The sequence below is a fragment of the Myotis yumanensis genome, unplaced genomic scaffold, assembly GCF_028538775.1.
Source record: "Myotis yumanensis isolate MYYU_CA2020_CCGP unplaced genomic scaffold, mMyoYum1.0.hap1 SCAF_8, whole genome shotgun sequence".
NCBI lineage: Eukaryota > Metazoa > Chordata > Mammalia > Chiroptera > Vespertilionidae > Myotis > Myotis yumanensis.
In genome coordinates, this window is record NW_027223759.1 from 57,609,022 (window position 1) to 57,621,634 (window position 12,613).

Genomic DNA, 12,613 nt, shown 5'->3' on the forward strand with positions numbered 1-12,613 from the left:
CAGTTCTCTCATTTTAAAGAACTGAGGCTCGGAGAGGTAAAATGATTTGACCTTGTTTTTTAACAGGTTATTTAGAATTATAGTCTAGATTTTCTGCTTTCCTAATCGCTTCATATCTCCTATGTTTTATAATCCTGTAATGAATTTGTCTTCAATATTTTTCTGTGTCCATATGCTAAAAACTCCTTAAAAATAACTTTTAACAGAAATTCTTACATTATTTCAGTAGCCTTTTATGATCTTTTTCTAACTCTACTATTCTTCATATATAATATCCTGAGTTAAATACAGTATTTCTGGTGCAAGTACTCAGTGATTTAGTCTGTGGTAGGCCGAACAGGGTGGTGGCTAAGCACCTAGATGTTAAATATGATACTACATGTGTTCCAGTCTTTCCATGAGTCTCAGTTTCCTCATTTATTAAGTTGAAGTAATTATAATACTTACCTCGATGGATTAACGTCCATGCGTAATATACTTACATAGCCTAACACATAGACACTGCTATATGGTTACTATTAATTTCTAATACTTTCCCCCCAAATCCTCCTTGGTCTTCAGTGATCTTGAAAATTGTTAGAAATTTTCTTCCCAGAGATAAAGAGACAGTGATGCCTAAATCCAGAGCTTTCTATCTTATATTTAGATTCATTTCCATAAATGCATTTTTTCACTTTACCTTCTCCTCCTCGTCTATCCTCATCATATGGTTTTCAATTTTTACTTTTCATGGAAACTAAGGATAAAAGATCAGATTCATACGTTAATGTTGAAAAGTCATTTATAATGAAAGAAAGGGCAGTTTAAAGAATTAGGTTACTTGGCTAGAATCACCAATGCTTCAAAGTTCCCTGTTCACATCACAATTTATCCTTATAATTTGGTTCAGGATCCCAGTTCCCCTTCACTGTTTCCTTGTCCCTACTCCAAATCCCTGACAAAGGGGAGTGGAGGGGGGCGAGTTATTTTAAATTATCTAAATATCTGAAAATAGAGATAGGTAGTTGTGCAATTCTGTATATACATAACAACATCTTAATTTGTCTCCTTCACCAAGAATAGCTTCAGAAGTATCTTCTCATAAAGTTCAACACAAATTAATGAGATTTTTTTTGTAAATGTTAATGTGTTCTCAATATTTTTGATAATTATTTAATTAAGCATTACATTGCTTTCTCTAACACTGAATATATAAATACTATATAATTACAGAAGAGGCTTTACTCATTTGGAAATATCTCTTTTGGGTGAATGTGGAAGCTGCTAGCACCTATAAGCATTGGTGGTTCAGTGGTAGAATTCTCGCCTGCCACGCGGGAGGCCCGGGTTCGATTCCCGGCCAATGCAACACGTACTTTTACTTTCATTTTCGCTTGCATGTCTTTAGGTGTTCAAAACACGTTCAGTAACGATACAAAATGTTTACCTTATGCAAATAAAGAAGTGAATCACGGCAAATTTCCTGTTTCACTTTTACTTTGAGAACCGAAACAACTGTTTTACTAAGCTGCACTGGTATTCGGCCTCCCTTTTAGATTTTTATGTGGGGACGTCCTAAACCATGTGAGCAAAATTATGTATTGTGTCCTTGTAGGATATGAATAGGAGGGGAAAAGAAAAAAAACAATGGCTGCTTGGAGATGCCGGGGATTGAACCCGGGACCTCACACATGCGAAGCGCGCGCTCTACCACTGAGCTACATCCCCCAGCCCACAGTCTAGCTTCTGGAATAGACTTTCATTCATTCTCTTTCTTACTAGTCAAATTTCTGCACTAATTTCTTAAGTGTTCATTCTGTAGCACATTTCTACCCTTCCTGCTCCCGCGTTTAGCAGTTTTCCGGGATGCATCTGGACCCCGCGCAGCCAGCAGCGTGGGACGCAGCGAGGACCTACCAGCCTCTGTGCATCCTTGCCGGGCGCCTGGGGTTTGGTAAAGGGCAATCGGGCACCTGGCCCCGCCACGGAACCTGCGGTCCACGCGGGAGGGTCGGAAGTCGGGGTGTCTCCTTAAGGCGCGTGGGGACTCCAGGGACCCAGCGTCCGGGATGCCAGTGTCTCCCTGGTGCCTCAGGAGACCCGTTTCAGAAGCAGAGGGTGGGGGACTTTCTGTGCGAACCCGAAAACCTTGTGACTTTATCTGTACAATCCCCGAAATAAGCCCTCATCCCCGGGGAAGGACGTGTTCACGCCACACCTCTACAAATTGGTGGCACGTGGGCGTTCCAGACAACTCTTGGAGATGAAAATGATTTCGCAACATGCTCTTCTTTTTCATGGGGCCTAAACGGAAAGAAAGAAAATGACACGGCTACTCTCTTTGTAGTTTAACTATATATAAACGATGATAGAGTCAGGGCGGGTGACTTGCTCAAGGTGGTTCTTTCCCTGTTTGATATGTACATCTTGGACCCACCTGACTGGGTGATGTGATAGTAATGTAAGTCACTGAACACCTTTGAATTCCTCTGAAACTTCCCTAACCACCAATCGCACTCCCAGCCCCAAAGGAAGAAATTGCTCCTCTCCAGTTGTTGGCCTGCTAGGTAAACAGCATGAGCTGTTTACAGTTAGATGGTATGTGCTTGGCCCTTCCCGAAGCAGCTGAGACTGCTACCAGCTCCCACAAGAGAAGGATGGGTGGCAGAAGCCTCTGCCACGCTCATGGGAAGGAGCCGGGGAGAGACTCGGTGTCAGGGGAGCTGGGTCAAGGTCACTTCAACCAGCAGGGCTAAGATTGACCACAACAGGTAGCACAATGGGGGCCTAGAATGTCCACTCCCTTAGTGGCAGCAGTCCCCCCCTTAGAAATGAAATGGTCACCAGGCTCAAAGCCAGAGCGGAAAAGCAGCCGTTTCAAAAATCTGGGTAAACCACAAGCTTCATAATCAACTCCTAGATTCAAAATAAATGTTACTGTGTTTGCTTACGGTCATTTAAACAAATAGTGGCTCCTAATCAGATTTTGTTTTTAACTAGAACAAACCACATGCTGAGCTAATAATACAATAATACAGAATGCTAAAAAAAAAAAAAAAGAAAGAAAGAAAGCCACGTCATGGGACAGTCATTAAGGAGCTCCACGCCAAGCCAGAACATTTCCAAAGCAACCCCTGCATTCCATCGTGAGGCCCTAGAACATGAACAACAGTTGATTCTGGGGCAGAGCCATTTCTCCGTCCCAAGGATTTCACCAGTGCAAATTACAACTGTAATATTCCGTTAATTGGAAAAGAAGCATGTTGCTTCTGGTGACCTCACCTTGACATCCTCTCTAGGATCCTTTCCTCATGTTGCGGCTAATTTGTTTACCATTACGTGAGGCCCTTCTCCCTTTCTGGGACTTCTTTCCCACAAAATTCTGAAATTTCAGAGCTGAAGCCAGAAAAGGCCCCAGTTAAAGGCCCACGGCTCCTATTCTACCAGTCCAAGGCCTAACTAGATGCATTTGATAAAGAAAATGAAGCCAAGTTCTAAAGCCAACAGAGGATGTGAAGTTGGTTTACGGGACTGGCTTAATCGAAAATAAAGACTCGGTGGGTTTTTTTAGCCTTGGTGGTTGAGGGGAAAGATAAAACAGGAAGCCCAGTTTTGAATTAGGTGGTCTTTTCAGGAAAACTTGTTGGATTGCAACTATTCTGTATGTGCATAAAACTGTCTCAGCTCTGCTCACAGGTGAAGAGAGGCTGACCAAATGTCCAACTTAACGGAATATTAAAAATTCCAGTTCTGATCATTGCTGGGGGAGTGAAAGGAGGGGAAAAGGGATTAAGAGGTACAGACTTCCAGTTATAAAATAAATGGGAAGGAGCAGGGGAGAGATTTGGTGTCAGGGGAGCTGGGTCAAGGTCACAGCAAGGGGTTGTAAGGTCCAGCATAGGGAATAGAGTAAAAAACATCAAAATAACTATGTATGCTAACAGATGGTTACTAGACTTGTGGTCACTTTGTAAGATATATAAATGTTGCATCAGTGTGTTGTACACCTGAAACTAATATAATACTAAGTCAATTATAATTAAAAATAAATTAATTTAAAAGTCCAGTTCTATGTTCTACCCTCCTCACATCTCTCTTGATTGGGGACAAATTTCCCCCATCGTCACTCTCTCTCTCTTTCTGTCACACACATTCCACACACACTATTCACAACGATTGATCTTAGGCCCTCACTTTGAGGCAGGTAACGTTTCTCTCTGGCACTGTTTCCACAATACCTTCCCCATTCTTGCTTCGGCTCTTGGCACTCTTTGTCCAGCAGGTGTAGAGGATCTTTACATCAGAGCTGGCTCTGAGCTGACATGCCTATTCGCAGTCCACGCAGTAGTTCCTACTCCGCACAGCACATTGGAATTACTGGCAGAGCCTTTAAAAATGCTGGTGCTTATGTGAGCCCAATCCCAACCAATTAAGTCAGAAGCTCTCGGAGTGGGTCCAGACATCAGTATCCATTTAAACTCCCTGTTTATTCCAAAGTGCCGCTAAGCCTAAGAGCCTCTGCTTAAAGACTATTTGCATGTCAACAAGAGATGTTTGGTGGTGGTTGCTAACTTATTGTGTTAATCATTTTGCAATATATGCAAGACATTAAATCATTATGCTGTACACCTCACCAATACAATGTTATATGTCAGTTATCTCTCAATTCAACCATTCATTAGAAAGACTCCACAAGACACTAGGAAGGGGATAGGAGTGTAATCTGCACTTGGTGCACTTGACGGGAATAAAGCCCAGAACTCTTCAGTCCCCCGGCCGACGCTTTATCCACTGAGCCAAACCAGCTAGGGCAATTTGCAACACATTATTTTACTCTTCGGGTAATAACTACTAAGAATTCTTCATCACCACAGTTAATTATCATTAATAATAACCTGGGGACCCCCAAAAGCTACTGGTTACATTTAATTCAGAGAAAATTAATAAACATTCCTCTTTTCAATAAGTACACCAATGTGAAAAATTATAGTGATCATACTTTGCATTTAGAATTAGAAGTATTTATTGAACAGCAAATTAGCTCCTACTTGGAAAAATGAAAATTCTATAACATAGATTTTGCTTACAAATACATGGAAACAGAAGGAGGTACATATTTAAGATGGCATTTAAGGGAGATGTTACAAAAGCCCATACTCCTGGAAACTATCAATGATCAGTCAGTTTAAGAAAGGGTGTTTTAAGGCTGGAAAGAACCAACTATTTACTTAAATTTAAAAAAGACTGGAAGGAGAAAAAATATCCATGTATATGGGGTATGGAAGATTTTTCCAAATTTAGATAATCTGTTCAACTATAGGAGTTTCTGTAGCCTTGTAGTACTGGCCCATTCACAAAAGCTACAAATAAGATACACACTTTCTCATGGTGGTCTCTGACCGAGGTCTTATTTTGCAGTTAGCTGACCCCCTTGAGATTGGGTATTGTATTTTATTCTATATGAATTCCCATAGCACCAAGCACCCACTGAGTTCTCAATAGACATATAATTAACACATCCTGACTTACATTCCAAGTGGGAAATTGGTAAAAAGTGTCTTTAAAGATAAATAGGCATAAGGGATTCTATTGGGGTGATGAAGATATTCTAAAATTGGATTATGATGATGTTTTCACATCTCAGTAAAATTACCAAAAATTACTTAATTGTGCAGTTAAAATGGTTGAATTTTATATGTAAGTTATAACCCAATAAAGTCTTAAAGGGAGTATGTAAGGGAACAAAATGTGTTAATAATGGAATGGGATTAATGAGACAGTAAAATGTTACACATGCAAACTGCATACCTGATCTGGAAAAGAAAAAAGACGATACAAGAAAGGAAAATTGGAAGATGAAAGACAATGATTTGTGAATGTAGAAGGAAAGAAGAAAATGGCTGTTAGGGAAACTACAGTTTCCAATAACTATTACAAGGGTAGAGAGAGCAAAGTTTGTGTTGGGTGCTTAACTAAACACAGGGGAACACAGAGATAAATTGGAATCCAACCCGGTGAATTTTATAATGGAATTTTGCATGAAGTACCAAAGGAAGAAACAAACACCCAAGAACATTTTAACTTGCCCAAGTTCCTATAGATGAGATGTTAAAGCAGAAGTCAAATCAAGTTTATCTCAGCCTTAAATCTGTACCCCTAGGCTGTATGGTTAGCGTAAGTCTAAAGAAATCCTTTTTAAGAGGAGAAATAACGACAGACCCCACAGAAATAAAAAGGACTGTAAAAAAAAAAATACTATGAACAACTCAACTCCAACAAATTAAACAACCTAGAGGAAATGAATATATTCCTAGAAAAATACGACATTCCAAAACTCAATCAAGAAGAATAAAAAAATCTCAAAAGGCTGATATCTAAGCAGTGATCAAAAAGCTCCCAGCAAACAAAAGCTGGGGGCCAGATGGCTTCACAAGGGAGTTTTACCAAACATTCAAAGATGAGCTAAAACCTATCCTTCTCAGACTATTCCAAAAAATTCAAAAGGAAGGCACATTTCCAAACTCTTTCTATGAAGCCAGCCTTACCCTAATCCCAAAACCAGATAAAGACACTACAAAGAAAGAATTACAGGCCAATATCCCTGATGAACATAGATGCTAAAATCCTCAACAATATTCTAGCAAATCAGATTCAGCAGTACATTAGAAAGATCATACACCATGACCAAGTGGGATTTATTCCAGGGATGCAAGGCTGGTACAATATCTGCAAAACAATAAATGTGACACATCACATAAACAGAGACAAAAATCACATAATCATATCAATTGATGCAGAAAAGACATTTGACAAAATTCAACACCCTTTCCTGATAACAACTCTCAGGAAAGTGGGAATAGATGGATCATACCTCAACATAATAAAAGCCTTATATGACAAACCTACAGACAACATTATACTCAATGGGCAAAAACTAAAACCATTTCCCCTAAGAACTGGAACAAGACAGGGATGCCCACTTTCACTACTCCTGTTTGACATAGTACTGGAAGTGCTAGCCATAACAATCAGACAAGAAGAAGAAATAAAAGGCATCCAAATAGGAAAAGAAGAAGTAAAATTATCCTTATTCACATATGATATGATATTGTACATAGAAAACCCTAAAGATTCCATCATAAAACTACTAGAACTAATAAATGAATTTGTCAATGTACCAGGATACAAAATTAACACCCAGAAATCTATGGCTTTTTTAATACACCAAAAATGAACTCACAGAAAGAGAAACAAACAAACAAACAAAAATCCCATTTACCATTGTAACAAAAAAAAATAAGATACCTAGGAATAAATTTAACCAAGGAGGTAAAGGACCTGTATTCAGAAAATTACAAGACATTGAAAAAAGAGATAGAGGAAGACATAAACAAATGGAAGAATATACCATGTTCATGGATTGGCAGAATCAACATCATTAAAATGTCCATACTACCCAAAGCAATCTATACTAATAGATTCAATGCAATCCCCATAAAATACCAATGGTTTAGACTTAGAACAAACTCTCCAAAAATTCATCTGGAATAAAAAGAGACCCTGATAGCCACAGCCATCTTGAGAAAGAAGAACAAAGTTGGAGGGATCATAATACCAGATATCAAGCTATATTACCAAGTCACTGTTCTCAAAACTGCCTGGTACTGGCATAAGAACAGACATATAGACCAATGGCACAGAACAGAGAACCCAGAAATTGACCCAAGCCATTATGCTCAATTAATATTTGACAAAGGAAGCAAGAGCATACAATGGAGTTAAGACAGTCTCTTCAGTAAATGGTGTTGGGAAAATTGGACAGATATATGCAAAAAAAAAAAAATGAAATTAGAACACCAACTTACACCATTCACAAAAATAAACTCAAAATGGATAAAGAACCTAAACATAAGACGGGATACCATAAAAATCTTAGAAGAAGCCATGGACAGCAAAATAGCAGACATTTGTCGTAGCAATATCTTTACTAATACAGCTCCTAGGGCAATGGAAACTAAGGGGAAAATAAACAAATGGGACTACATCAAAATAAAAAGCTTGTGCACAGCAAAAGAAACCATCAACAAAACAACAAGAAAGCCCACTGCATGGGAGAACATATTTGCCAATGTTATCTCCGATAAGGGTTTAATCTCCAAAATTTATAGGGAACTCATACAACTTAACAAAAGGAAGATAAACAATCCCATCAAAAATAGGCAAAGGACCTGACATACAGAAAGCCAAGAGACATATGGAAAAAAAAAAAGCTCAAAGTCACGAATCATTGGACAGATGCAAATCAAAATAACAATGAGATACCATCTCACACCTGTCAGAATGGCAATCATGAACAAATCAACAAATAACAAGTGCTGGTGAGGATGCGGAGAAAAAGGAACCCTTGTGCACTGCTGGTGGGAATGCAGACTGGTGCAGCCACTGTGGAAAATAGTATGGTGTTTCCTCAAAAAACTAAAAATGGAACTTCCATTTGACCCAGTGATCCATTTCTAGGAATATATCTCAAGAAAACAGAAACACCAAACAGAAAGGATATATGTACCCCTATGTTCATAGCAGCAAGAAAGCACAAAAAAAACAACAACAAAAACAACACAAAAAACCAACAACAAAAAAGGCATTTTAAATCACAGGAGAATGTGCAAATAGAAAAGTTTTGTTTTGCTTTTTTCTGGTACTAAAAAAGATGACATTTATTCACTTACTCATTCATTTACTCGGTGAATATCTATCAATCACCTACCAGATGCTAGGACCTAGCAGCTAGGTGGAGTTGGGGACAAAAAAAGTGACACAGGTAGTGCTGTCCCTGTTCTGACTGTCACCAGGGGAAGGCAGCGAAATATAAAGAAAGTATCAAATGTGCAGTAAAGGATATGGTAGAGGAAACTAAAGAGTTCCATATGAGCACACAGGATGGACACATAATCCAGACCTAAGGGAAGGTTTCCGGGGACACTTAAAGTATGAGCAGCAGTTAACCTATTGAGGATGAATGGGGACAAAGAGGATGAAGAAGAGCTTTCTAAGTAGAAGGAGCAGAATATGCAGTGATCTAGAATCCAAGATCAAAGTAGCTTTAAGGGCCAAAAATAAATTTAGTGTGTGTGTGGAGGGGGGAGGGTGGGGAGAGGGGAGATAGGGAGGTATGTGCTATATTATGGAATCTGAAAAGGAAGAGCTGAAGCTGGAAAGTAGGTGAGATCTAGTTTATGCAGAGCCTTGTAAATATCATAAAAGCTTATAGATGCGAGAAACCATGCAGAGTCCTACGGAGGAAAACAACATGAAATTTTATTTTTAGAAAATCATTCTGGCTATGATATATAGAACATATGGGAGGGGGCGCCAACAGGAAACAACTGGAAGCGTTCTCCTGGCATTCAGCAAAGAATTAATGGAATTGGGCAAGAGACGGTGCTCTGTGGCTGCCCTGTCCAATATGGTAGCCACTAGTCACACGTCTATTTAGATGTGGTTAATCTAAATTGAGAAGGTAAATATCCCATTAATAATTTTCCATCATGACTACATATTGAAATAACATTTTTGAATACATTGGATTAAATAAAGTAGATTGTTAAAATGAATTCCATTGTTTCTTCTTTTTTTGTGGTGACTAGCAAATTTTAAAATGTACACATAGGGCTCACATTATTTTTCCATTGGACAACACTGATTTAGAACCTTTGCATTGGAAATAGAGAGACTGGGATGAATAAAGAGACCCTGAAGAAATGGGTTTGGCAGAACTTGCATGTCAATCGGGTATAGGGGATATGAAGAAGGAAGGAATAAAAGATGCTTCTGACTTGAGCAACTAAGTGAATAAATGGTAGATTGAAGAGCTCCTACGGGTAATAAAGGCTTTTTTTTTTGTTTTGTTTTTATTTTAAGATGGAAGATTCAGTATGTCTGAATGAAAATATAAAGGAGTCAGAAGAGAGGAAGGCAATAAAGACATGTGAAAAGTTCCTTAAGTGGCTTCCTTGGGTACAAGGGAGATACACCTGCTTTATTGTTTCAAAAGAAAAGCAGGAAGGGATGAGTTGTGGTATCCTTGGTGATAGTAAATTCAAGATTTTCCCATGATGAAAACTTCTATGTTCTCTGCGAAGAAGAGAGTGCATCTACTTGGTCTCGTGGCCAAGCCATTATGTTTAAAGATTTTATAAAAGTGGAAAACCTAGAAAGAAGTTGGAAGAATTTCCAGGCAGCGTTGAGACCCAGATAAGGCTGGAAAAAGGAATGTAGAGAGCCCCCAGTCCAGCAGTGGAGCCCAAGAAAGGGGTGCCTGTAATGAAAGGACAAGGCCAGAAAATTTGGGAATGGACAAAAGTAAAACTAAAGAGGTGAGCAGGAACTCTAAGATTTTCCTGAAAGGAAGTAGTGAGGAAAGGGTTGAACAGATGCTTGAAGAATTTTTTGAGGTCAAATGAGAATGAATTTTTTGAGATGTGATCAGTGGGGTCTTTGGAATAAATATTTCAAAGACAGGGAAGATCAGAGTAATGACATAGCCCTGGAAGTGAATATCTAAAGTAGAATGGAGGCAATGGTTAATAAAGATGAGATGATCAAGGAATTGAGAGGCTTGAGATGTTCAAGGGAACATTAATTCACCTTAGAGGGATAGTGGGGTCTGGATAGAGCAGCCAGATGCATGTCTTTAAGGAATGGGATTGGGGGAAGGTTGACAACTGGAGGGAGATAGATTTATAGCATGGTAAATATCCAATAAATGTTAGTTTCTTTGAACAGTTCACATACAAATTAGTAAATGATTCTGTTTTACAATTTCACATTAGAATAATGTTCTGTTCTTTCCACAAACACATGGAGACACATTCTACACACACACACACACACACACACACACACACACACATTCACATATCTACATTGCGATATATATTAATGCAGTTTTTTAGACAAAAACTGTTACAGAGAATTGGGGGAAATATGTTAAATTGTGCATTTTCTTTTTGTGGTACAGGTAGAAAAAGATGTACAGGTTCTTAGCATCATTAACAATAGAAACTTCATAAATGTGCTCAAACAATAGCTTCTAAAGGTTAGGGGCAAGCCATGCGGGTACATGCTGAAGAAGCATTTTTTAAAGACAGGTATTTATGGTGAAAAGAGTGCTGAACTAGGAGTCAGAAAACCTAGTATCCAAGCAGATTGGTGAGTTATCCGTTAGGTGTTTTAGGCACGACATTTAACCCTGCTGAATCTCCACCTTCCCATCTGCAGAAGCCAGGTGACTTTTACAGCTCCTATCACTCAACAGGGGCTCAGTGAGGAGTCAGTAAGAAAATATACAGTAAGAAAAATTCCTTTGTGGCTCATTCAATGTTCATATAAGTTATCTGAGGGGACTCCTGACCTAGTTCCAGTAAAAATTTATCATGGTTCCTAAAATACTGATAATATTCACATTCTTAACAGAGAATTAAAAATTGGATCAAATTTATCTGAAGGGTGGGTACTCCTTTAATTATTATTGATTATTCTGAACTTTGGGGGGATTTTTTTCTTGTTTAGTGGAAGTAGATTTCCTTAAAAGAGTGAACCTTGAGTCATTTCATTGGAGTCATTTGAGATGTTTAAAATACAGTTGCCTGGACTTAGCATTTAGGGATTCAGCCCTTTGGGGTGAGACTCAAGAAGATGTATCCTATTTTATGCCACACACTAAAAATGTTTATAACAACTTTGTTGAGATATAATATACATACTATAAAATTCATCCATTTAAAGTATACAGTTCATTGGTTGTTGGTATATTCCCAAATTTATGCAGCCATCACCATAAGATCTGAGATCTACTGAGTTAGGTAAAAGTTTTATAGAAGCTGAGGCTGCTCTGTGGTCAATGTACTGGTATATAGACTCTCATCCCAACCCCAAGTATAAAAATAGATAAAAGACAAAATCATCATATGCCATCCAGCTAGTCTGCTTCTGAGCACTGGCGGCTTTCTGCTGAAGAAATTTCCTCCATTTTACAAAAGGATTAGGAGATGTTATAGAGAGAACACAATTGTTGCATATGCAAAGGAGTGTGGGATTTTCTTCCTCCTTGAAAATTTGCAGGCCTTGGCCTTGTTTTCCCTGCCTCTCGGTCAGAAAGAATTTGAAAGGAGAAAGAATCATTAGGCTAAGATTTCCAAGCTACTCTTAGTCCTGCTTTCTGATCTAAAGGTCTTTTTCTCTTCTTAAGAATTCAGGATCAATGCAACTTCCAAGTATCTTTAGAGAGATATTTAGAGAGAGCATGTCTTTAATAGCTTATTGACATTTTCAGTTTGTCTGCTTCCAGAACTCCATTGTTGACTCAGTTCCATCTCTGTTTAATTAGAGGGGAAAGACTTAAACAAAAACACTTCATTGTTTCCACAAACTGAAGCTAAATGGTAAGGTGTGAGTCTGAAACACCCAAGGCTTTAGAAGGAGTCACAACTCCATTTAGACTAATGTTTTAGGTAATTTGCAAAGTGCTTTTCTTACTCTGTGGGGAAAAAATTGTTCTGGAGAAGTATACTAGGGAAGCTTTCTGTTATTCACAGAGGATTTCTTATTTAGTTTATAGCGTGATAAATTTCCT

The 12,613-nt window shown here is 38.6% G+C and overlaps 2 non-coding genes across 2 annotated transcripts; one reads left to right on the forward strand and one right to left on the reverse strand.

Moving 5' to 3' along the window:
• Positions 1–1,276: 1,276 nt before the first annotated feature.
• Positions 1,277–1,347, forward strand: TRNAG-GCC (transfer RNA glycine (anticodon GCC)). Its single transcript has one exon. It is a non-coding gene; the product is annotated as a tRNA-Gly (tRNA).
• Positions 1,348–1,635: 288 nt separating this feature from the next.
• TRNAA-CGC (transfer RNA alanine (anticodon CGC)) lies at positions 1,636–1,707 on the reverse strand. The gene has a single exon. It is a non-coding gene; the product is annotated as a tRNA-Ala (tRNA).
• Positions 1,708–12,613: the final 10,906 nt, after the last annotated feature.